Genomic DNA, 27,557 nt, shown 5'->3' with positions numbered 1-27,557 from the left:
TGTACCACAGCTTTCTTATCCATTTATCTGCTGATGGACATCTAGGCTGCTTCCATGTCCTGGCTATGCATCTCTTTTAAAATGTAAAAATCATTGTGCTTATAGCTCCAAGATACAGTTTTGTGGAGTTTTTTGTTTTGTTTTGTTTTTTGGCATCACCTCTCAGCATGCAGGATCTTAGTTCCCTGACCAAGGATTTAACTTGTGTCCCCTGCAGTGCAAGTATGGATTCTTGACCACAGGATCACCAGGGAAGTCCCCAAGACACAATTTTAAATGAAAAAAAAGTGCAGAATCATTCTACCTCAAGATACATGTACATGTTTTTGTATGTGTTTACACAAAAAGTTTCTAGACAAATACAAAACCAGCATTAGTGCTAGACTTTTCATTGGAGGATAGAAGGTGGGGGGAACTGCACTCCTCAAATGTGAAAAATTCTCATTGCAACTTTTTGAATTCTATACTATTTGCATTATTTGAATGTTTCATCCTGTTCACTTACTAGGTTATTGTTAAGTGATTTGTTTTTCAGTCACTAAGTCACATTTGACTCTTTGCAACCCCATGAACTGCAGCACACCAGGCTTCCCTGTCCCTCACTATCTCCCGGAGTTTGCTCAAACTCATGTCCATTGAGTCAATGATGCCATCCATCTCATCCTCTGTCACACCCTTCCCTTCCTGCCCTCAATCTTTCCCAACATCAGGGTCTTTTCCAGTGAGTCAGTTCTTTGCATCAGGTGGCCAAAGTATTGGAGCTTCAACTTCAGCATCAGTCCTTCCAATGAATATTCAGAGTTGATTTCCTTTAAGATTGATTGGTTTGATCTCCTTTCTGCCCAAGGGACTCTCAAGAGTCTTCTCCAGCACCACAGCTTGAAAACATCTATTTTTTAGTACTCAGCCTTCTTTATGATCCAGCTCTCATATCCTTACATGACTACTGGGAAATTCATAATAGAAAGATAGTGTCTTAGGGAGAAAAGGGGGAGAACCAAGAAGTCCCAACTAATTTTAAATGGTGACATAGAATGTTGAATAGCATTGAAAAGTAATTCTCATGGCTGACCAAGGTGAGCAAGGCTGAGAGAATTGGTCCTGAAATTCAAACTCATAACAAAGAATCAAGCAACCAGCAGTCACTGGCCTTGACATATAAACAACAAGAAGCATTGACCCTCAGCCTGATTACAGGATGTAACAAGAGAAAATTTTGGCTATATTCCCATGACACTGAAATATCTGATGAAAACAAAAGCATACAGGCAAAGACCTAGTTACCCTGCCCGTATGACATGCTGTCTCAATCTGGAGACATAACATGGACTATTGACTGACTTAAATTTCCATGTGGGCACTTAGAATGGGGGAAAATGAGAGACATTGTTAAGAATGCCAGTAGGTGACACTTAGGAGAGAATGTCTTCTTCTTTCAAGCTCTTGATTATAACAAAAGTGGAATTCAGAAAGAGTTAATATTCTCCAGAATCAACTGAATTTACCTGTTCCACATGTAATGTGCAAGTTCCCAAACAGGATTAGCATAACTTGGCAGAAACACCAACAAATTCGAGGTCAGAAAATCTCGGTTCAAGCCTCAAGTGTAATAATAATGTTTTCACTTAAATTTTACACCTCAGTTCCGTAATGAAAGAGAACTACAGAATTGCACAGGTAACTTAAGTATTAAACAGAAATCAAAGGAGTCCAGTATTCAGGTCTGCTTCCAATGAGGCATCACAGAGAAGGGTATGTGTGCACACACATACGATTTCAACAGAACTTTAGAATGTTCTTAAATGCTATAAAACCTATTCATAGACTCTGGTTAAGAGTCTCTACTAACATTATACCATGTATTCATTCTCATGAAAGATTCAAGGTCAATGTTTAATCCAAACAGCATACTAACACCACTCCCTTCATATACCAAAGACATTATATCAACTCTTATTTCCTTCCCCCAAAGCTTAACAATCACCTCATTTTAGACACTCACATAACAGCTAGGGATGATGGCAGCTTCTGTTTTTGAAGAACTACCCAACACCTATCAGATGTTTGCACACAGGCCCCAAGAATCCTAACCACATAGTTAATAACATTTTCATATATTGCCTCTCTTTTGAATCCAATTTTAAAGAAAGATCTTAAAGAAGCCTGCCCAAGGAATGTAAAAGGAATGGATGTGCTTTTCAATAAATTCATTTAAATATCCATATTATGGGATATTTATTCCTCTATCCATCTTTTACTCAGTATTCCTATCAGCCACAAGGCAATTACTAATACATACATTTCTTATTATTTCCTCTCACATTTCCTTCAGTTGAAATTAAGCCTCACAGACTAACATCTTCTATCACATTGCCTTTTTCACATGTCAGACTTGATCTTTTTCCCTGAACTTTACTAAGTGATGTTTATGTCCAATTTCAATTTCAAAAAATATATATAATTTATGAAGTCTCTTCTAATTTTTAACATATCACAGTGCCATACTTTTCTTCATGCCATGCCCTCTTTTTCCACTGCTCTCTCTCCACTTCACCCCACGTAAACTCTGCTACCTATCAAACTCTATGAAATTAAAATGAGTCTCAGTGGGGAAAAAAATCCCATGAGGACCCTCACTCAGGTTACTGGTCTACCTTGCGATGTTAAGCTTTGAAATAGTCTGCTCTTCCGTCCTGGAGGGCCATCAACCTCTCTCTCCAAGAAGAAGGAAATAAAGGCTGCTCATCACAGCCCATCTCTGCTTATTCTATTTATCAAGAGTAGGAGAGAGACTGAGAGGCTTCCCTGAGATGCTTCCGCAGTCTGGTTCATCCACTCTTCCATCAGGAGGAAAGCTTTTGTTGCCTGATCCATCTTCCTCTCAGGTTTCTTCTGCATATAAGAAAGGGGCAAGGTATCTGGATGGCCCACTGCACCCAAAAGCAACCAAAAGCATTCATGTCCAGGACATTCACTTTTGGGTAACTGACTCCCCCCGACATAGCTGCATGTGACCAGCTAAGGTCCATGATGCTCCAGAGTCACACATCACTGTATCCCCGTCACTGCGCCATACCTCTGAGCCATCCTTAAGAACTCAGCTCAAGCATCCTTTCCTCTAAGAAGCTTTTCTTCAGACACCCCATCCCCCAGCTGTGTCTGGGTCCATTTCCTGGGCTTTCCCTTTATATTGTGTTTGTATCCTCTTCACACCATGAGTGCGGTCCTCATCACACTGTATTGCAATCTGGTCTGTTTCCTTCAATAGACAGTGAGCTTTATTCTGAATCCCAGTTAAGGTACTTTCCAGGCAGTCCAGTGGTTAAGACTCTGTATTCCCAGTTCAGGGGTCATGGGTTTGATCTCTGGTTGAAGAACTAAGACCCCACATGCCTCACTGTATGGCCAAAACAAACAAACAAACAAACAAAATCCAGTTAAGAAAATAGATCAATTTAACTGAATAGTCACTATGTGCCAGGCATGACGCAAAATACTTCAGATAGATTAGATCATTGATTTCTCCCACCAAACACATAACTTCCTCACATTTTACAGAGAAGAACATTCATACTTGGAAATTTAAGTAACTTGCACAAGATCATACAACTAGAGTCAGGATTAGAACCCAAGCAGCCCAATATCTACAATTTTAATCACTATACTACATCACCTTTCTTTAAGACACAGAATTCTGAAAGATGAACAGTCCACTGGGTAGGCATCGGGGAGCAGGCATTCTGAACTCAATAACCTACAGACGTAAAGGTTCAAATGCACAAAGTAAGATGGTGTTTATGAGAGAGTAGTGGCTGGTGATTCATAGAACTTGGTGAGGGGGAAAAAAAAACTTGAAAAATTTAGTTTTCCGAAATAAAGGATTTAGAACTTGGACTTCATCTTTTAACCAGCCTGGGATCACTGAGGGTTTTAATCAGAAATGGGACAAGATCATACTTATATTTTAGAAAGATACTTTTTACAATTTTATTTATTTATTTTTGGCTGTGCAGGATCTTCATTGCTGTGTGAGCTTTTCTGTAGCTGCGGTGAGCAGGGGCTACTCTTCATTGCAGTTTCCGGGATTTCTCATCGCGGTGGCTTCTTCTGTCATGGAGCATGGGCTCTAGGGTGAATGGGCTTCATCAGTGGCAGTTCTCAGGCTCTAGGGCACAGGCTCGATAGCTGTGGTGCACATGTTCAGTTGCTCCACAGCATGTGAGATCTTCCCAGACCAGGGACTGAGCCCATGTCTCCTGTATTGGCAGGCAGATTCTTTACCATTGAGCCGTCAAGGAAGCCTAGAAAGATAATTTTGTTGGCAGTGTGGATGCCTTAATAGAATAGAATTTAAAAGTTGCACTGGGCAATAAAGCAATGAATATTACATGTCAGGCATTGTACCAGGTTCTAGACTTGGAGGCACAAGGTAGAGGGAACTGTAAGAACGAAGAATAGCAGCCCCTAACCTCAAGACCACTGCAGAGTGGCTATGGAGGGAGACATACACAACGACAAAAGACAAATCAGGACTATACACTAAGTGAGGGCAGGAGTTAAAGTAGGAGCAAAATGCTGGAAGAATGCAAAGATGAAAACGGTTAATATGTGTCACATTTCTGCATTTTCTTCCTGTGTTCTGCCAGTATCCTATAAGAAGACAAGAGGTGGAGAGAGGAAATAGGCTCTTTGCAAAAAGCTGAAGGGAGGATGAGAAGTGGGAAACATCAGACCCAGGGATCACCACCCTTCCATGTAGGTCCACAGAAGACATCATTAATGAACTCCTCCTTCTGGACCCACAGAGACATCATCAATGAGCTCCCTCATGCAGGCCAAAAGGTATCATTAATGAACTCCCCCTCTAGGTGCACAGGAATGATCAATGAGCTTCTCCATCCAGGCCACAGGTGTCATCAGTGAGCTCCTCCATCCAGGCCCATGGGTGTCATCAATGAACTCCTCCATCCATGCCCACAGAAGACAATATCAGTGAATTCCTCTATCTAGGCCCACAGATATCGTCAATGAGATCCCCCATCCAGGCTCACAGGAGACATCATCAATGAACTCCTCCATCCAGGCTCACACATGTCATCAATGAACTCTTCCATCCAAGGTCACAGGAATCATCAATGAGTTCCTCCATCCAGGTTCACAGAGGACATCATCAATGAACTCCTCCATCCAGGTCCACATAGGACATCATCAATGAGCTCCTCCATCCATGCCCACAGAAAACAATATCAGTGAATTCCTCTATCCAGGCCCACAGGTATTGTCAATGAGATCCTCCATCCAGGCCCACAGGAGACATCATCAATGAACTCCTCCATCCAGGCTCACACATGTCATCAATGAACCCTTCCATCCAGGGTCACCGGAATCATCAATAAGTTCCTCCATCCAGGTTCACAGAGGACATCATCAATGAACTCTTCCATCCAGGTCTACAGGTATCATCAATGAGTTCCTACATCCAGGCCCACAAGAATCATCAAGGCACTCCTCCATTCAGGCCCACAGGTATAATCAGAGAACTCCTCTATCCAGGTCCACAGAGGACATCATCAAGTATCTGCACCTTCTCAAACCAGGTTGGTTTCCAAATTAAAGCTATTCTTCCCTTGCCCCTAGAGGGCTCAGACTTCTGATGGGAGGTGAACGGTTACAAGGGTAGGCTACATTAGAATGAGAAAGAAAACAGGTTTCCATCTTCAATTTATCCTGGTGCTGTTCCAGGTAAGCACAAACTATAATGTACTTGATCATATTTTCATTTCAGTATTTGTGACTGGTCTGTTCATGTTTTCTGTTCTTTCCTGATTCATGCTTGGAAGGTTGTACTTCTCTAAGAATTTGTCCTTTCTTCTAGGTTGTCCATTTTACTGACATATACTTACTGGTAGTAGTCTCTTACAATTCTTTGTATTTCTGTGGTGTCAGTTGTAACTTCTTTTTCATTGGAAAGTACTTGAAAAATGCTGTTTCGATCATGGGTGAGAAAAATAATTGCCCTTTCTCTGTCCCAAGCAGGACAGCCAAGCAGATGTCCACAGTGCCACTTACTGGTCATGGGCAGTGACCGTGCCCAAGGCCTAACAGCTTAAAAACTGCACAATCATCTGAGGCTGACTGTGTATGGGAAAAGATGGGGGAATGATATTTTGATTAAAGAGTGTTGATATAAAGCCACTTTCAAATCCTTTCTGCCCTCATGTAACTTCTATGGGTATAATATACAGTGTGTTCAGTTCCTCAGGTTTGTCCAACTCTTAGCGACCCTATGGACTATAGCCCACCAGGCTCCTCTGTCCACAGGATTTCCGAGGCAAGAAAATTGGAGTGGGTTGCCATTTCCTCCTCAGGGTATCTTCCAGACACAGGGATCAAACTCCTGCCACCCGCATCCCCTGTATTACAGGCCGATTCTTTACTGCTGAGCCACTAGGGAAACCCAGATGTGATGGTAATGGACTTCCCCTGGCAACTGCCTCCTCTAGAAACCTCCAGGAACTATAATTGGCCGGAGAAGAGAAAGAAGCTCCCGTTGTAACCCTTCAGGAGCTGCCTATGTAGTCCTTCTGGCATATTTGTGAAGTTGGCATGAACATCTCCATTGAATAGATGAGAAGAACAAAGGACGGATTATTTTGGTAACTTTTGCACAGAAGCCCAGCTCTTTGACAAGACCAGGATGTGAACTCAGGTCTGTTCATCCAAAAGGATGCTCCAGCCTCTGCACCTTGAACTCTTCGCATGGATAGAGCCACACTTTAGTAAGTTCTGTCCAGGAGGCCTGGCCAGAATGCTGGGCCCACTGACCTTCACTTAAACCTGTTCCAGGCAGCAGAAATAAGGCCAGCAGGAGAACTTCACACAGTTGGCCCCTCTGTGCAGGAAAGAAGCGGGAAAATCCAGACGTAGCCCTTGGGAGCAAGCAAAGGAAGCCAAGGTGTCTTTTATCAATAATCTCCTTCAACTTAACCCAAAAAACCCACATTATAGTTTGTTATGATTCTGGCAGGTTGAGACTAACATTGGCTTTTTGTTTTTTTAATAACATCACAGGCTCAAGTAATACTTTGTGGCAGAACTGAAGTCAGCCAGGATAATCCTGTTTGGTTAATGCCCTTATCTGCATGGACTGGGTGAAAAGATTGATGAAAGGTCTGCCAATGTAAGGGAGTGCCATCTCATCCTTTCATTTACAATCATGTTCCGCAGAAAGAAAATGAAGCTTTAAAAAGAGAGATTTTCTTATATGCCTTATCATCCTTCCCTGCTGTCAAAAACAGACTTTGGTCCAAAAAAAGGATGGCCCAGTTGGAAGCATAAGAGAAGTAACAGTTTGTTCAATGGTTTTGAGCTATAGTGAGTTCAGGTCAGATGATTTCAGCAAAATTGAAGGGGTTCCTTCCCTATGCTTTTCTCTCAAGTTACCTTTAACTGTAACAGATTTTCATCTTATATGTTAATTCTAGAATTTTTAACTACCCCCCCCCATTCCTACCCCAATTCCCATGAAGATGAAACTCCACTCGTGTCTTCAAGAGAAGTGGATGGATTTGAGAGTTCTGCAGAAGTAGATTCCAGGACTTGGTAGTGGATGAGATGTTAGGAGGAAGAGGATAGACTCTATGATGACTCCCAGGACTCTCTACAGAGTTCTTCCTCTTCTCATTAGTGTATCAAGAAGAAGCAATAGCTCCAGTTCTACACAGGAAATTGCCCTCAAAAAAAAAAAAATGCCATTTCCCCTTGTTGGTCCAGAAGCTAAAAATACACATACCTTCACACAGTCAACTAAAGGAAGAACAATATGAACATGAGTTTGCAGCAGAAAAATATATGGATAGAGTCCTGACTTACAGCAGGAAGACTCAACAAAAGATAGCCCACTGGACTTCCAGGTCATTCCAATCCCAGGTATTTCTTAGTTAGAAAAGACTCGTGCAGATAAAGGTAAAAGTTGTGGATAAGCGCTTGGTTTAACTTCTTTTTGCTTTGATGTACTCAGTGTGTTTGCAACTTTGAGAATTCTCAAGTATTTCTTACTATATACACCTTCTCGTTCTGCACGAGTGTACTCAGTCTTGTCCAGCACTTTATAACCCCATGGACTGTAGCCTTCCAGGCTCCTGTGTCCATGGGATTCTCCAGGCAAGAATACTGGAGTGGGTTGCCGTTTCCTTCTCCAGGGTATCTTCCCAACTCAGGGATCAAACCCAAGTCTCCTGTATCACTTGCACTGCAGGCAGATTCTTTACCTGCTGAACCAGGAGGTTCAATACATATGCTTCTTTGTCCGTCCTAAAAGTAACCTCCCTATATAGGTTTTTTCTTTTGTTTATAAAAGCAGACACCAACGCACAGTTTAAAATTCACGCAAAAAAAAAAAAAGTGTCAGTTTTTTCTTTTCAACTTTGGCTATTATAAAAGAGTTAACGAAAGTTTAACATGTGCCTATAATGTGAAGCCCTGATATAAGCAGATAGGTTAGGGAGTCCCCAAAGAGAAAGAACCAGGAATAACTTTCTTGACATAGGAGAACCCATTTTTGCCTCTGTCATTTTCTGATCTAAACTTGGCCACAGCGCTTGCCCTTGAGCAGGTCTCAGTAATCAATGATCTTAAGGAAAACAAAAGAATGCAGGGACAGAGAAAAGGCAGTCAAACAATAGTGCAGTGATAAAGCAGAGTCCTGTTTCCTCTTCAAGGGATATACATAGTAATATATTTTTGAGTTCTTCAGTAACAAAGGCCCCCATGCAGGTGGCAGACATGATGATATTGACCCTCCAGACTTCAATCAGCTAAAGCTTGGATTCTGTCCACCTTTACTCAGATTCTAGCTGACTTCTCCTCTGCTCAAGCCCTTTCATGAATATGCATGTATACTTAGCTTAAAATTTCCCCAGTGTTGCTTTGGGAAAAATTTTCCCCAATTTTGCTTTGGGAAAAAAATCTCCAGTGTTCTCTTTGCTGCCAACTAATGCTGCCAAAACCTTGGCTCTCTATGCTCCAATGACAAACAGAAATATGGAGACAGCGTTATGGAGGAAACAGAGCAGCTTTATTGCTTTGCCAGGAAAAGGGGGAACACAGTAGGCTAGCACCTCAAGAACTGTGTGCCCCTCCCTGGTTAGTATCATTCTCCTCCACATGCCCCTCCTATCCAGGCTGGTACATAACATTGAGCAGAGTTCCATGTGCTACACAATAGGTCTTTGTTGGTTATCCATTTTAAATATAGTAGTGTGCACATGATTTTCCCAAAGTCCCCAACTATCCCTTCTCACAATCCTTCCCCTTGGCACCCATAAGTTCATTTTCTAAGTCTGTGAGTCTCTTTCTATTTGTAAATAAGTTCATTTGTATCATTTCTTTTTAGATTCTACATATAAAGGGTGTCATATAATATTTCTCCTCTGTTTGACTTACTTCACTCAGTATGACACTCAGTATGACACTCTCTAAGTCCATCCACGTCACTGCAAATGGTATAATTTCATTCTTTTTAATGGCTGAGTGATATTCCATTGTATATATGTACCACATCTTCTTTATCCATTCCTCTGTCAATGGACATTCAGGTTGCTTCCATGTCTTGGCTATTGTAAACAGTGCTGCAATGAACATTGGGGTGCTTGTAATTCTTGGGGCCATGTTTCTCTCTGGATCTATGCCCAGGAGTGGGATTGCAGGGTCATGTGGTAACTCAATTTTTTATTTTTTTTTTAGGAACCTGCTTGCTGTTCTCCATAGTGGCTGTACCAATTTACATTCCCACCAAGAGTGCAAGAGAGTTCCATTCTCTCCTTACCCTCCCCAGCATTTTTTGTTTGTGGATTTTTTTTTTTATGATAGCCATTATGACCAGTGTGAGGTAATATCTCATTGTAGGTTTGATTTGCATTTCTCTAATAACTAAAGATGTTGAACATCTTTTCATGTGCCTATTGGCCATCTGTATATCCTCTTTGGAGAAATGTCTATTCAGTTCTTTTGTACAATTTTTGAGTGGGTTGTTTGTTTTGATGCTATTAAGCATCACAAGCTGTAAATTTTGGAGACTAATCCCTTATGGGCCACATCATTTGCAAATATTTTCTCCCAATCTATGGGTTGCCTTTTTGCTTTGTTTATTGTTTGCTTTGTTGTTCAAAAGCGTTTGAGTTGAAGTAGGTTCCATTTGTTTATTTTTGCTCTTATTTCCATTATTGTAGGAGATGGATCTAAAAAGATGTTGCTGTGATTTATGTCAGAGAGGGTTCTGCTTGTGTTTTCCTCTAGGAGTTTTGCAGTGTCTGGTCTCACATTTAGGTCTTTAATCCATTTGGAGCTTATTTTTGTGCATGGAATTAAAGAATAATCCAATTTGATTTTTTTCCATGTGGCTGTCCAGTTTTCCCAGCACCATGTGTTGAAGAGACTGGTCAATTAATCTATGACAAAGGAGGCGAGACTATACAATATTGGAAAGATAGTATTTTAAAATTCTTAATAAAACATTTTACATTCTGTCTCTCTTTTTCTTTCATTCTAAGTCCTCAAAATCCAGTATGTGTTTTCTGTTCATAGAACCTCTCAAATCAGACTAGCCACACTTAGGAGTTCAGTAGCCACACGTGGGTAGCCACCACATCAGTCAGGGCTTGTAGTTCTAAGCGCTATGCTAAATACTTTGCAAGTATTATTTATTTAAATGTCATGACGACCTGAAAGAAGATAGCCTGTGTTCGCATTTTTCAGATGAAGAAACTGAGGCTTCAAAAGTTACATAAATTACCTAAGGAAAAGGAGCTAATGATTGGCACAGCCAGAAATCAGATATTTTTGATAGGATCCTATGCTCTTAATTTGTATACTACATTGCCACCCAACCTGGATACATGGATGGGTGGATGAATGTACAGTTCCTCTGAGGTCATTCTTTGGATTCTTGGTTTTGTATTTGCTTTTTTCCTAGTCACTCCCTCCCAACAAGCAAGTACATGTACATACATATACACAGACACACACACACAAGCATACCTATGTATACACACATACACATACACTCATATTCTGGACCAATACTTTTCAACCGTTCTCAAATTAGTTACTACCTGAATCAAAATTACATGGACTCAGATTCCCCAAATCCACCCCACATGATTCTCTTCTAGTAGACTATGAAATGTTCATGAATCCACACTATTTGTTTCCCAGATCTGTGATTTGGATGCCCACTAAAGCAGTGTTCACAACCTTGGCTAATATTAGAGTCACTTTGAGCTTTAAAAGCGCCATATTTGGGCTCCATCCACAAACGCTCTGATATAACCAGGTTGAGATAGGACCTGAGCAGCAATTATTTTAAATGGACAGCTGAGGTAGAAAATTCTGCATTGAAGTTTGAGATCTACTCTCATCATGCTTCTGTGTTCCTGGCCAGTCTGGATAATTATGCATAATAATGTTGAGAAAAATCCAGAGAAATGAATTTAAAGTTTTGTGCGTCCAGGTGTCCAGGTGGTCAGTTAGGACAATGAGCCAAACTGGAAGTAACAGCCTTTATTCACTCTGCAACAATGCGAGCAAGAGGCGGAAAAGGGATTCTGGCTCCCCAGTGCTCCGTTTTCCCCCAGAATGGCACCAGACGAGGGCCAGGCAGATACAGCACAGACGGAGCACTGATTAAAAGGCTCCTGACATGTGGGCCAGAGGGATGTAGGGGGTTGGTGTGTGGCTGGAGATATAAAGGTATTGAGTCAAAGTGGAGAAAGGAGGCCCTGCCAAGGCCCCCATAAGAAGGCCTCTGAATGGAAGTGCCTGCCTAGGAATGCAAATATGCATTTATGAGAATGGAAGTCTGGGTCAGAGGGAGAGTCCTGATCCTTGACTGCTTCTCCCTCCAGAAAACAGCATTGCAGGTCTGGGGTGAGGAGGGCAGCTTTCCCTACTTCCATGAGGTCTGCCAGGTAAAGCCTTGCAATTGCCTCTGGTCGAGCCCATAAGTTCACTAGTAGGATTCTGGCAAGGAACCAGACCCCTCAAAAGCATCTATTATGCTTAGAGCTATGTTGAACATCATGAGTCAATCTATATGACCTGAATTCTCTATGTAGATCTGTTCTGAAAAGCAAGCCAGCTCCTGGCCACTGTATGTTAGGTGAAGTTAGCCATGTACCATCATTGCATTCCACTCTACTACATCATGCCTCAGATCCTCAGGTTTCAGCTCCTTCAGCCAGTCCAACTACTCGTTAGGGATTTGTGTCAGTTGAAAATGACAGGAAACCAATGTAAACTGGCTGAAACCATAAATAAATAAATCACTTGTTACAAGCTGCTAAGTGGTCAGACCAAAGAAAGGGCTGACCTTAAGCGTGGTAAGATATGCAAATTCAAATATGGAGATACAATGATTCAGGAATCGTTCCTTCAAATGCTCTTTCATTCTGCTTTCCATCATGGGCCATCGTCCTCAGGAAGGTCTTTAATGCACAAAGCATTGAAGATAGCCACCAACCATTCCAGGCTTTGCCTTGCTCACCCAGTGCTCTGTGAGAATGCTGCTCCTAACCCACCAGTGAGCACAGCAGATTCAGGCAAAGACCACGATTGGCTCTTCTAGGGTCACATCCACAATACAGGAGACCCCAATTCGATTCCTGGGTTGGGAAGTTCCCTTGAAGAAGATCATGGCTACCCACTCCAGTATTCTTAGAGGTCCCTGGTGGCTCAGAGGGTAATGAATCTGCCTGCAATGTGGGAGACCTGGGTTCGTTCCCTGGGTTGGGGAGATCCCCTAGAGAAGGCATGATGACCCACTCCAGTATTCTTGCCTGGAGAATTCCATGGACAGAGGAGCCTGGGAGGCTATACAGTAGATGGGGCCACAAAGAGTCAGACACGACTGAGCGACTAAGCACACAGCACAGCACAGGGTCACATAGCCATCCCTGGACCAATCAATATGACAAAGAAGTCAGAGTGACATGATTTTCAGCCCCACCAGAAACACACAGAAAGAGGAAAGAGAGTTCCTGGAAGGAAGCGATATGCTCCTGGCAGAGTATATAAAAGAAGACCAACTAAACTGCATGCTATTGAAGCTTGATGTGAGGAGATAACTTTGAAAATGTGTTTTTAAAAAACTGCTATGTTTGCCGATCCTGTGTTCTTGAGGAGCATAAAACACTTCAGAAAAAAATTAAAGTTTTCAAAGAAAAATGTTTCTTTTCCCAGAAAGTTTTAACAGGAATCAAGTCATTGACCCAAAAGAATGGTGAGAAAAAAGGGAAGCTTCTCACTGGGGACTGACTGTAGGAAAGACCTAGGCACTGGGTCTGGCATTTCAAAGAGACCACTTCATCAAAGCCTCAGAAGCCCAATTCTGCAGCATGAGAAAACTAGCATAAAATTACATGAGGTACCTGCCCCAGAATCCAGAGCTAGTAAGTGTCAGAGCAGCTTTTGCACCCCAAGTCCACCCTCTCATGAAACACTGTGTTGTTTTCCTGTGTTGTTTTGGTAGTGTAATCAGCTGGCTGTATTTCCACCACACAATTACATGTGTCATTTCATTTGACCTTCACAAAAGCCAGTTAAAAAAAAATAAGGCAGGCATAAGTGTTTGGCAATGTCTCCTTGAGGTCAAGCCCTAGAGAAATAATTGTAGTTCTAGCCATCAGGGGAAGAGGATTTAAGAGCATCCACAAGGAATTCCTGGTACAGTTGGCCCTCCACACCTGCATGTTTCATGCACTGTGATGCAAAATATGAAGGAAAAAAATAAAATTCCAGAAAGATCCAAAAAGCAAAAGTTGAATTGGTCACATGCCAGAAGCTATGTGGGCTTCCCAGGTGGCTCAGTGGTAAAGAATCTGCCTGCCAATGCAGGAGACTCAGGAGATGTATTTTCCATCCCTGGGCCAGAAAGATCCCCAGTGACAGGAAATGGTACCCACTCCAGTATTCTTGCCTGGGAAATCCCATGAACAGAGGAGCTTGGCGGACTACAGTATATGGGGTTGGAAAGAGTTGATTCAAACATTATTTAGCAACTGAGCATGCCTGCGTGCAGAAGCTGTTTACATTGTACATGACTGTTTACAAAGCAGTTGCATTTTATTAGGTATTACAAGTAATCTAGAGACAGTTTAAAGTACACAGGAAGATTACACGGGTTATATGCAAGTACTATGCAATTTTTTATAAGGGACTTGAGAGTCAGCCAATTTTTATATCCCCTGGGGGTCCCAGAACCTACTACCACAGATACCAAGGGACAGATATCTTGTATCTCTGAACATCACACCAGCCATTCGGGAGACAGGGTAGTGCCATTTCCAGCTTCTCACACCTCCTAAAACAACAGGAACCTAGAGTTTCCCTCACTCCCTACTCACCTCCCATAGAATCTTTCTGTAGGAAACCAAGGGGACTGAACCCAGCCCAGGGCTATTTGCATTCCTAAGCACAATAGTCGATCACAGCTGGACAAGTTCAAACTGCCTATAAAACCAAACTACTTTGATCTACTGCATTAATAGTGGGCTTCCCAGGTGGCACTAGTGGTAAAGAACCTGCCTGCCAACTCAGGAGACGCAAGTGATGGGGATTCGATCCCTGGGTCAGGAAGGTCCAATGGAGGAGGGCCTGGCAACCCACTCCAATATCCTTGCCTGGAAATCCCATGGACAGAGGAGCTTGGCAAGCTGTAATCAGTAGAGTAGCAAGAGTCAGACATGCCTTATTGACTAAACAACAGCAACCACATGATGACTTGAATCCTGTCTAATGTATCGATAATTTCCAGCACACAGTTGGTGTCACTGTTAAGCTCTTTCTCTTTCCCACCTGGACAGTTCAGTTCAAATGTAATGAACGAAATGGAAGCAAACTTGAACAAGAAGCCAGAACATTTGTATTCCAGCCCTCTCTCCCTCTGCTACTCATTTCCTCCGTGACCTTGTTAAGGTGATGTAGGCTCAATGTTTCTTGGATTGCTCATTCCTCAAATGAGAATAATAATGCCAGTCTCACTTGCCTCCAGACTATTGTGGGGATTAAATAAATGAATGTTCATGAATTCATTGTGAAAAGTCTAAAGAGCTATCCAAATATTAGGGACCACTTTGGGCCGTAGCCCTCATCAATAATCTCTGGGACAGCCTTTAGGGAGCAAGAATGCTGGCAGAAAGAATACAAAGTGGCTGTTTCCTTTTGCAAGGTCACCGCTGTGCTACAGACATTGACAAGCCTGGAGAAAATAGAGGTCGAATACTAGAAAAATCCTTCATGCAACAGAAGATTTTTGTCAGCAGAGCTGAGCAGAATGCCAAGTCACAGACGGTTCCCTAAAAGCATGGTTAACTTCCTGATCAACCTTTTGAAGCACTTTAGGAAAGTCATCACAAACCCTAGACTCCCAGAAATTCAGAATCAGAAGACAACCTCAGAGAAGCCATGAGTCCAAATGCTTCATTTTCCAGGTGGGGAAACTTGGGCCCAGATTCACCCAGCTACTTTAAATCCACATTTCTTTCTCCTATACCAAAAATTTCTTTGTGATATAAATTAGGAATGAGAATCCTGGAGAAGGGAATGGCAACTCACTCCAGTATTCTTGCCTAGAAAACCCATGGACAGAGGAGCCTGGGGGGCTATAGTTCATGGGGTCATGACTGAGCACAGAAATAAAAAACTGTCCAAATCTCCAAACATCTCATTTAACTAGATTCTTTACTACACAGAGCCCTTCAGCCTGGACTCCAGAGAGGGTTGAACCTCCGTAAGATTCAGAAATCAGGAAGAAACATGGACAGGATATGGAAGCCCCAGAGACAGCATAATTATAAAATTAGTGCAGCATTTGAGGCACTTCAGATTAAAGTCACCACAGAAATGCCCAACTTTTCATGAAATTACTAAAAGGAAAAAAGTATTTCACATTATATTACAGCTTGTGAGGTTTCCATTAAATTTCAAAGCTGCCGTGTTAAGAGTTTGGGCTTTTCTGAAATGACTAATTCCAGAGCTTCAACTTTTTTGTGGTAATTTTAATAGGACCCTGTAAATGTTTCCCTTCAGGCTGGAAGCAGGGTTTCATCACAGAAGAGGTATCACCAGAACCAGGAAGGCCCTAGCCTAGGAGTCTTGTGATTCCATTAGGAGGCAGGAAGTTTCTATTCCTTTATTCCTTGGAACACTATAATCCCGTCAGAACACTAAGAGAGTTGTGCTCAGTTAAACAAACGAAGGTAGCTCACAGACAGCGTGCTTGTAAACACATGTCCTCACACAACTAGCATGAAATTGAAGCTGGGGCCCCTCTTCCCATCTGCAAAGGAGACACTTACAGCAGCTCCTAACCAGACTTTATTTTCATGGGCTCAAAATCACTGCAGACAGTAACTGCAGCCATGAAATTAAAAGATGCTTGTTCCTTGGAAGAAAAGCTATGGCAAATTTAGACAGCAGATTAAAAAGTAGAGATATTACTTTCCCAACAAAGGTCTGTATAGTTAAAGCTATGTTATAGTTAAAGCTGAGCACTGAAGAACTGATGCTTTTGAGCTGTGGTGTTGGAGAAAGCTCTTGAGAGTCCCTTGGACTGCAAGGAGACCAAACCAGTCAATCCTAAAGAAAATCAGCCCTGAATATTCATTGGAAGGACTGATGCTGAAGCTGAAGCTCCAATACTTTGGCTACCGGATGCTAAGAACTGACTTATTGGAAAAGACCCCGATGCTGGGAAAGATTGAAGGCAGGAGGAGAAGGGGACGACAGAGGATGAGATGGTTGGATGGCATCACTGACTCAATGGACATGAGTTTGAGCAAGCTCCAAGAGTTGGTGATGGACAGGGAAGTCTGGCAGGCTGCAGTCCATGGGGTCGCAAAGAGTTGGACATGATTGAGTGACTGAACTGAACTGAACATGTCTCTGGGCTTCCCTGGTAGCTCAGCAGTAAAGAACTCGTCTGCCCAATGCAGGAGATGCAGGTTCTACCCCTAGTTTGGGAATATACCATGAAGAAGGGCATGGCAACCCACTCCAGTATTCTCGCCTGTGAAATCCCATGGACAGAGGAGCCTAGCGGGCTACAGTCTGTGGGGCTGCCAAGAGTCAGACATGACAGCAGCTGAGCATGCACGCATGTAACCAGTCTCAGGCCTGGCTAATCGTTAGAAATAAGGGCCAAGCTTTCATAAATGGGTACCCTTTGATACATTCTCTTATAATTTGAATTGTGCTCCCTCTCCCCAAAAATATATTGGAATGCTGACCCCCAGAACCGAATAATGTGACCTTATTTTGAAACAGTGTCCTAATAAGAAGAGGTGACAGACACATACACAAGGAAAACACCTCGTGACAATGGAGGCAGAGATGGCCGTAATTATCCACAGCCAATGAATGTCAAGGTTCACCCACAACCCCAGAAGCCAAGAGCGGGACATGGAGCTGACAGTCCCCTGGAGTCTTCAGAGAAAGCCCGGCCCCACTGACACCTTGATCTTGAACTTCCAGCCTCTGGAACTGTGAGGGGGTAAATTTCTGTTGTTTTCTGTTTCTTGGATGCCCCAGGTCTTGTGCTGTGCTGTGCTAAGTCGCTTCATTGCAACCCCATGCGCTGCAACACCAGCTCCTCTGTCCTTGGGATTCTCCTGGCAAGAGTACTGGAGTGGGTTCCTGACACAGAGATCACACCCACGTCTCTTACATCTCTTGCGTCGGCAGGCAGGTTCTTTACCACCAGCACCACCCGGGAAGGCCTGCCCCAGGTCTTAGTTAATTTAAACTTTCCCTGGTGGCTCAGAGGGTAAAGAGTCTGCCTGCAATGTGGGAGACCCGGGTCTGATTCCTAGATTGTGATTCTCATCCCCTGGAAAAGGGAATGGCTGCCCATTCCAGTATTCTTGCCTGGAAGATTCCATGGACAGAGGAGCCTGGAAGGCTATAGTCCGTGATTATAACTTATAAGTTACAGTGAGTGATTAACACTTTATCTTTCTCAGGTCTTAGTTGCAGCATGTGGGATCTATTAATAGTTCCCCAACCAGGGATTGAACCCCAACCGCCTGCATTGGGAGCTCGGAGTCTTAGCCACTGGACCAGGGAAGTCCCTTTTGGTTGTTTTAAATCATCTAGTTTGTGATACTTTGATCTGACAGCCCTAGAAAGCAAGAAACACCTTCCAAGTTCAAGGAGGACAAAAACCTGAGTCTGGGACAAGAAAGTGCTTCCCTGGTGGCTCAGCTGGTAAAGAATCTTCCTGCAATACGGGAGGCTTGGGTTCGATCCCTGGGACAAGAAAATGCAAAGAGAAAGGAACAAGAAGAACTGGGCAAATGTTCAGGGCCTCCCTGGCCTGGAGAGCTGGGCCTTCCTCAACTCATTTGAAAAAATGAAAAAACGGTCTGTCCTGTTATGCAGCTGTGGAGGAAAAACAGAGCAGGAAGGCCACCTTTACTGCTGACCTGGCGTCATAAAAATAATTAGCAAATTGCCACAAGGTGCTTCCGGAAGGTGATTCAGACGTCACCTCTGTTCAGCCTGAAAGAGAACGAGCGACCGGCCAGCCTGCCAATGCATCATTTTGGAGGAAACGGCTGTGTTTATTAGCAGATATTACTCTAAATTGTTCTCCACAGCACAGAACATCGTTTCTGCACCGGGGACATCCGTACTTGGCTGGCAGAGAACACTCTCAGGTGTGGGAAGAAGGTCATGTCGGTCCTCTGAAGTGGACGTGGCAGTTCCGACCAGGTTCCAAAGCTGCCGGTCAGCCCACAGGGACCAGGAAGCCCTGTCATGCAGCTTCCCAGAAACAGGCTTTTGTCCAGGAAGTTCAGTGTACACAGGGCGCAGACCTCAAAGTCAGAAACTGTAGAGCTTTGTGGGCAGGTGAGCATCTAGGAAAGGAAAACTTCAGCGCTTTGCTCTAAATACATTTAGTAAGACATTCTCAAACTTGGTCTCCAGCTCCTCATCAGGTTCTAATAATGAAGGCTCAAGGCCCTTATTCCACAATTTAAACCAAAGTATGCTCTATTTTGGGGTTTCTCCATGGTAAAGAATCTGCCTGTCAGTGCAGGAGCCATGGGAGATGAGGGTTCAATCCCTGGGTCAGGAAGATCCCCTGGAGCAGGAAATGGCAAACCACTCCAGTATTCTTGCATGGAAAGTCCCATGGACAGAGAAGCCTGGTGGGCTACAGTCCACAGAATCAAAGAGTCAGACACAACTGAGCAACTGAGCACGTGTGAAGCTTTATTGTATGTATATATGCAAGAGATCATCTTAGAGCTCTCACTTTCATTTTCTATTATTCATTGAGAAGATAAACATTGACTTTGAACCTGGAAACAATCGATCCAGGTGGGCAAGGTAAGTAACAGTCTTTGCCACTGTTTGTTACCCCCTTCACATTCCAGGCACTGTGCCTAACTCTTCAGCTTTGTGATATCTTCTTTCATCCTTGCCCAAGCCTCTGAGTCAGGACCTATGAATATTCCTCAGTACCCAATGAGGTCCATGGTTTCCGTGGATTATCTACCCAGCATCCCACAAGTCAGGGCAAAGGTGTGATTCAAGCAGAGGTCTGTTTGCCCTCAAAGCCTGTGCAACATATCCTGTCTCATCTTTGCAATGGAAAACAATTCCAAAGCCTGAGTTATGATTCCAACACTCTGTCTCTCCCTGGACCCCAGAGACGTTCTCTCTCTACCTTTCCCAGGGCAGTAGGATTGTAAACTGTCAAGTGTCATCCTCAAACAATGAACAAGCTTATCTTTGCCTTATCTGGCAATACTTGGCAAGTGGCCAGCAGGTACTTTTTCTGCTTCAGGAGAATTTTGAGCAAAGCAGGTGTGGGAAGGGACAATCAGGGAGTGAGCCACAAAAGTCAGGCAACAGGAGCAAGCAGTTGGAAGTTATGGTGCCACTGACAGCAAGGGGGAAAGGCACAGAATGAAGCAGATTCTCCACTGGTGTGAGAACAGGAGAAGAGGGAAGGAAGTCTCTAGACAAAGATGGTGATTAAATCAACACGAGCAGGGTACAGAACTATCTTTTTCTCCCTTGTGAGAGCCTCTGACCCACAGAGGGACAAATAAACTGAACAAAAAGTAACTCATTTAGGATTGGTGATCTCCCCTGCTCCCTTTTGGGACATATAAAAGGTCTCGTTTGTCTGCTTTTAAATTTAAAAATAAGGAATTTCCACATGTGGTCAAACAAGGGCTTCCCCAGTGGTTCAGCACTAAAGAATCCACCTGCAATGCAGGAGATGCAAGAGACACGGGTTCAATCCCTGGGTGGAGAAGATAGCCTGGAGGAGGGCATGGCAACCCACTCCAATATTTTTGCCTGAAGAATTCCATGGACAGAGGAACCTGGTGGGTTACATCCAAAGGGTCACAGAGAGGTGGACACTACTGAAGCTAGTAAGCATGCACGCGTGGTTAGGGACTGCGGTACAGCACAGACTGGGGTAGCATGGAACACATGTATACCTGTGGCGGGTTCATTTTGATATTTGGCAAAACTAATACCATTTGTAAAGTTTAAAAATAAAATTAAAAAAAATAAAGTCTTTATTGAATCTGAAAAAAAAAAAGGAGTCAAATTTTCAACACACATCAAAACTACAAAGAGGTATCACCTTACGCTGGTCAGAATGGTCATTATTAAAACATCCAAAAATAATTTAAGTGCTAGAGACGGTATGGAGAAAAGGGAACTCTCCTACGCTGTTGGTGAGAGTGTAAATTGGTACAGCCACTATGGAGAACAGTATGGAGGATCTTTAAAAAAAACTAAAAATAGAATTACCGTGTGACCCAGCAATATCACTCCTGGGCATATATCTGCAGAAAACTGTAATTCAAAACATACATACACCCCAATATTCATAGCACTATTTACAATAGCCAAGACATGGAAGCAATCTAAGTGTTGATTGACAGATGAACGAATAAAGAATATGTGATACAATATACAACTGAAGATTACTCAGCCATAAAAAAGAATGAAATAACACCATCTTTAGCAACATGAGATTATCATACTAAGTGAAGTAAATCAGACAAAGACAAATATCGTATGATATTACTTACATGTGGAAACTAAATTATGATACAAATGAATTTATTTACAAAACAGAAGGAGACTCACAGACTTAGGAAACAAACTTAAAGGGATTCCCAGGTGATCCAGTGGTTAAGACTCTGCGCTTTCACTGCTGAGGGTGTGGGTTCAATCCCTGGTCAGGGAACTGAGATCCCACAAGCTGCCAGTGCAGCAAAAAAAGAAAGGAAAAAAAAAAGAGAGAGAGAGCAAGAGAAAGAAAACAAACTTACAATTACCAAAGGGGAAGGGGGAGGGATAAATTTGTAGTTTCAAATTAGCAGATATGAACTACTGTATATAAAAATAGACAAGCAAATTCCTACTGTATAGCACAAGGAACTATATTCATATTGTAATAAAATACAATGCAAAATAATATATGTATACATATATGTATGTGTGAATATATGTGTACATATATGTATGTGTGTATATATGTACGTATAACAAATCACTTTGCTATACAACAGACATACAACACTGTAAATTAACTGCACTTCAATTTTTTAGAAGTCATATTTTCAAGATTATCTAATGCCATGATACAAAGCTCCCAAGAGAGGGTAAAGCATAAATATCAGGAATCCTGACTTTATATGTGTGCTCTTACATATGTGCCTCTACAATAGATCCTATTTCTTTAAAAAATATGTAATTTCCATGGATTTAAATGGAAAAAAGACTGGAAAGAAATATACCCAAATTGTCACTGGTGGTCATCTCTGCGTGAAGAGATAGTAGTTATTTTTATTTTTCTTCTTTACAGCTTTCTGCAATTTAAAATATATTCTACAAGGGCCATATACTATTTTATAATGAGACAAAATAATATTTGCTTTTGACAAAACTTGAGTAAGAATAATGATGAGTGAAGAGCAAAAGTCAAGTTTCCATTTGACTCTACTTCTAATCCCTCCCCTAACCCTATGCCCCAGTGTCCTCACCCTGCAAAGACAGAGGTTGCCCTTAATATATTGGGTTCAATGCTTCTGTTATACATTGTAGCCAACTTGTGAAGGTAGGAGAGAGCCAGAGAAATATGCAAGCCATTGAAGGCAATCAGAGATAGAGAGGAGTGAAACAGAGACGAAACAGAAAGAGGGAAACAGACAAAGCAAATGTGAAGCAGATGATTTTTGAGTTGATTTTAAGTCACAACCTTCTGTTCATGAGGCCGCTGTTTAAAAGTCATAGTCCTTTGAAGCTTTGATTATTCACAGATCTTCATCTGCTTTAATTAGCAAACCTCTAAACATCTCACAGGAGGATTTCATCACACCAGGATAGAAGTTAATCTCTATGTTAAAGCAGAATGTGATGCAATCAAACTGGAATCTGGCTTTAGCGCCACAGGCTTGAAATGACTCACCCTTGAAATAAAGCAATTATTCCTGTTATCTGCCCACTTCACCTTTAGCCTCTGGTCTAGGTGGAAAACAATTCAGTTAAAAATGGTACTGTTTAACTCCATCCCAACAAAACACTCACATGCCCTTTCTCTCCAGAATCCCAGGCGATAGTGATCTGGGGACAAAACTTCCTCCCATGGGCATCCAGGGCCCCAGTGTTCTGAGCACGAAGAGGGAACCAGTTGCTTTCACTCTGCTGAGAAAATCGGTATCTCCATTTTCTTTAACTGTCCTGGGCTTCAGAGAATCCTGCTGTTTGAAGCACAGAACATAGTCAATAAATGCCTTAACTCTAGGATGGTCATATCAGTCAAGTGCAGAGAACTTCATGAAATATCAGACAGCCATAAAAGAAAAAGTGTGGGGACAAGTTGTGGCAGATCTTTGTTGAAGCCACAGAATGGCTGGACATTTGTACTTCCCTGGTGGCTCAGAGGGTAAAGCGTCTGCCTACAATACGGGAGACCTGGGTTCAATCCCTGGGTCAGGAAGATCCTCTGGAGAAGGAAATGGCAACCCACTCCAGTACCCTTGCCTGGAAAATCCCACGGACGGAAGAGTGTGGTAGACTACAGTCCACGGGGTCGCAAAGAGTTGGACACGACTGAGTGACTTCACTTTCACTTTGTACTGCTGGAAGATATTTTTTCCATTTCTTACAACTACACACCGGGCTTCCCTGATGGTTCAGCCAGTAAAGAATCCGCCTGCAATGTGGGAGATCTGGGTTCAATCCCTGGGCTGGGAAGATCCCCTGGAGAAGGGAAAGGCTACCCACTTCAGTATTTTGGCCTGGAGAATTCCATGGACTGCATAGTCTATGGGGTCGCCAAGAGTCAGACACGACTGAGCACCATTCATTTTCTTTCACGCAGATATGGTGTCTCATAAAGGAAGCCAGATGAAAACCTATACATATGTCTGACTCCCCAGAATAAACTTAGAGGCAAAATTAATCAATAATGACCAAAGGCAGAATTGTGACCAACCATCCTGGTTTGCCCAGTTCTAACAGTGACAGTTCCAGGCAAAGTGTGACAATTTGTCACCTTGAAGATGACCCCAGAAGAGGAGGCTACAGACTAGGAAGAGACACAAGGGAAACTCCTAGAGCACTAGGAGTGGAGAATTTGACTAGGGAGGAGGTTGGCTGTGTTGTTTCGCTGTTTAGTCACTAAGTCATCTCCAATTCTTTGCGACCCTCTGGACTGTAGCCCACCAGGCTCCTCAGTCCATGGGATTTTCCAGGCAAGAGTACTGGAGTGGGTTGCCATTTCCTCCTCCAGGGGATCTTCCTGACCCAGGGATGGAACCCAAGTCTCCTGCATTGCAAGCAGATTCTTTACTTACTTCTGAGCCAGCAGGGAAGCTCACACAGCTGTTACAAGTGTGGAAATCATTATGCTCAGCACCAAAGATTGGAGCATTTGATGCAATTTACGGTATTAATACTTTCTCTGTGCTTCGTTTAAAAAAAAATTCTGATGATATACATATTTAATTAATTAAGATAAAAATAAAACAATTATATAAATATGTATATTGTCGACTAAAAAAGATGTACAACTTGAGAGTTGCGAGTTAAATTTTATTTGGGGCAAGATGAGGACTGCAGCCTAGGAGGCAGCATCTCAGATAGCTCTGAGAGGCTGCTCCAAAGCAGAAGTGAGGAAAAGTCAATATATAAGGTTTTGGTGAAGGGGGAGTTCAGTGCCTTGAAGCACTCATTTTACAAAAGGTTTTCGTTAGTCATGAGGATCTGATATCACCATGAAGCGATTTAGTGCTTCTCTAGATATGAGGAGATGCAAGGATGGAGATCATAGAATCTGTTCCTAAAAACATCCAACTATCTAAATCAGTCTTGAATATTCATTGGAAGCACTCATGCTGAAACTGAAACTCCAATACTTTGGCCACCTGATGTGAAGAACTGACACATCTGAAAAGACCCTGATGCTGGGAAAGATTGAAGGTAGGAGGAGAAGGGGACGACAGAGGATGAAATTGTTGAGTGGCATCACTGACCCAATGGACATGAGTTTGAGTAAACTCCGGGAGTTGGTGATGGACAGGGAAGCCTGAAGTGCTGCAGTCCATGGGGTCGCAGAGTCAAACACGACTGACAGAACTGAACTGATCTAGAGACCTGTCCCACCAGATTCCCTGGAGCACAGAGGGCCTCACTCCATTCTGAACTCCCTCAGGGGGTGTTTCAGGTCAACAGCTATAGGAGCATGGGGTTCAATCTCCATAGAGACAAATGGCAAACATCTTTGTTGTTCAGTCACTGGCAATGCTCTTGGCAAGTGCCAATTTGTAGCTGACAATATTTAAAAGATATCTAGAAGAAGATCATGAAGCATCCTCGACAAGCCTGCACACAGTGGGGGGTGGTGATGACTTGGACCCAACTTCTCAGTTTCTCTTTCAATGCTTCACGGTCAAGCAGTTTGGAGGTGGTCTGGGAGGACGCTGAGTCCATCACCCCAAATTGCTGGCATTCTTATTAAAGGTAACTTTCCTTTCTACCAGCCCCTCCCCGCTCCCCGCAAAAATGATCTGGACTAGAAAGGAGAGCAGTTGAAAAAGTGAAGCGGTCACCAGTGCAGGAGACAGCACCCAAACGGGGTATTTCCCTCCCAGGCTCCCTATAGGTTCCTTCATCCCCTCTCTTCTTTGTCTCCCCTCACTTCTGACCACTGGACCCCAGGCTCTGGGACCACATCTGTCCTTAAGGAAGGGAGAGGGTGGTCAAAGGAGCCAGAATTCAGCAATGCAACCTGGCGGCAGCACACCCCCACCCAGCCTCAGAGGCTGCACCCCATCCAATCAGGGAATCCTGAGCCGCCTGATCTAGGCAACACTCACTTGCTCTGTCCCCTTTCTCTCCGGCTTTGGTCAGCTTCTCGTAGACCTGGTTCCCACCTCTGCCCAGCCACACAATATGTTTGGCTCTCTCAAGCCAGCATCACCTCTGGAAACATTTGGAAGAAGCTGAACTTGATCTCCAGACCCAATGTGTCTAACCCTTTCCTGCACTATCACAGCCATTGGTTCTACCACAAGAGAAATTTCCTGTGGCCTTGAGAATCCAGTCTGCAGCCTTCTTCTTCCTTCAGAGAATTAGGGCAGCAGTGGTGAGAAACTGGGCTTCCCCGTTCTCTCAGCAGTAACGAGTCCACCTGCAGCGCAGGAGATGCAGGAAACATGGCTTCAATCCCTGGGTCGGGAAGATTCCCTGGAGGGCACAGCAACCCGCTCCAGTATTCTTGCCTGGAGAATTCTATGGACAGAGACAACAGTCCACAGGGTCACAAAAAGTCAGACCCAAATGAAGTGACTGACCATGCATGCACGGTGAAGCCACTACTTGGCATACACACCTCCTATCCACCCTTCCCTACCCTCAGCAGACATCACTAATCAATGCTGATTTTCCTCTTTGGATGAGGTCTTGTACTCCTCATTAGTCAAGTTCTTCATGTGAGATTCATGGATAAGAGAAAAGGAAACCTATCTGCTATCCCCACACGGGGTTCTGAGTTCACAGAGGGACTTAATTAGTTCTGTACTTGATCAGAGAAGCCAAAAGCATAGATGGTACCTGTATTCTAGTCAGTCTATCTGCTCCTCAGAGATGGCCTGGGCCTCCCAAATACTTTCAAACAGTTTGGCCACCCCTCTGAGCAATAGGTCTGTCTGGGGTAGGTTTGTGATCCTGTGGTCTTATCACTGCAAGTCTGATCTGCTCCACTACCCAGTTCATATTAATTTGCCAATAAGACACGGGCAGAATATTTCTTCTTCTCCCTTTTTACTTTTTTGAAATTATTTATATTATTTTTATTGATGTGCTGATATCAATAAAATGCACCCACCTTAGGTGTTCAACTTGATGAATTTTGCCAGTTCTACACCTCCAATGCATTCACCACCCAAAACAACGCACAGAACATTTTTCATCTGAAGTTCCCTTGCTAGTGGGACAGTTCTCATCGCAGCAAAGAGCCAGCAAAAAGTTATCTGTTTCCTCTACGTGGATGGGGTCAGATTCCTAGCTGGCTTGTTAAATTGCACTCTAGCAAAGGACTACTCCAGCTCCAGCTATAACTTCAAACAGCGCCTTGTAATTTTCTCTCTAAAACAAAGAAAACTCCATTTCGTTTCTGTCCCTGAACTATTGAGTTTTATCTCCCCAGGCTTCGTTGACCTTCCAAAGGTTTTTTATATGTTTTCTTATGTCCTGGTTCCTCCACTTATCTTATTTATTGAAGTACCAGTTTTTCAGAATAGACTGTGCAAGTCCTTTTATAGCAGCGGACCACAATCTTATATATTAGATGTCTGGTGGGAGGGCTGTAAACTCAGGAGATGGTGGTAGGTATGGTGCTCGGACTTGCTGTAATATTTTTTTCTGTCTCTCTCCCTGTAATATCACACATTATTAGAGTCTAAACCTTGACATCCATCTGGTTCTCAACCTGTGGGATAGGCAATGTGTTCCATAACCTTTCCACACTACTCCAAATTTTTATCAAATTTTTCAACCCCAGAGAAAGGAAACGTGTTTGTTAGAAATGCGGCAAAGACTTATGAACTGGCTCCCGCTATTAATAAGGCAGAGTCATTCTGCCAGGTAATGAAGGATGTGTCAGGTTCTGTTGTTCTAGATATTTGTCAGTCTCTGCACCCAAGCAAGGTACAAATAAAACATTTCCAGGTATTTCCATATACTAGCCAGCAGTGACCTCGACAGCGTAATTGTGAAAGTCATCCACTTGATTCATCAGAAAGGAAGCAGATGTAGCCAAACGTGTGCAGTGGAGAGCCATGAGGTCTTGTCCCTGCCACTTCCTCCTACTACGGCGATATTGTTCAGACCCTCACTGCTTCTTGCCTGGATTATTTCATCAGCCTCCTAACTGGTCCCCTGCCACCAGTCTCACCCGACCTTCAGCCTCAATCCCAGTGAGAGCATCAGCTTTCTCAGTCATTCTCTGATTAAACAGCTTTCTG

The sequence above is a fragment of the Bos indicus genome, chromosome 6, assembly GCF_029378745.1.
Source record: "Bos indicus isolate NIAB-ARS_2022 breed Sahiwal x Tharparkar chromosome 6, NIAB-ARS_B.indTharparkar_mat_pri_1.0, whole genome shotgun sequence".
NCBI lineage: Eukaryota > Metazoa > Chordata > Mammalia > Artiodactyla > Bovidae > Bos > Bos indicus.
This window is presented reverse-complemented; position numbering follows the sequence as displayed.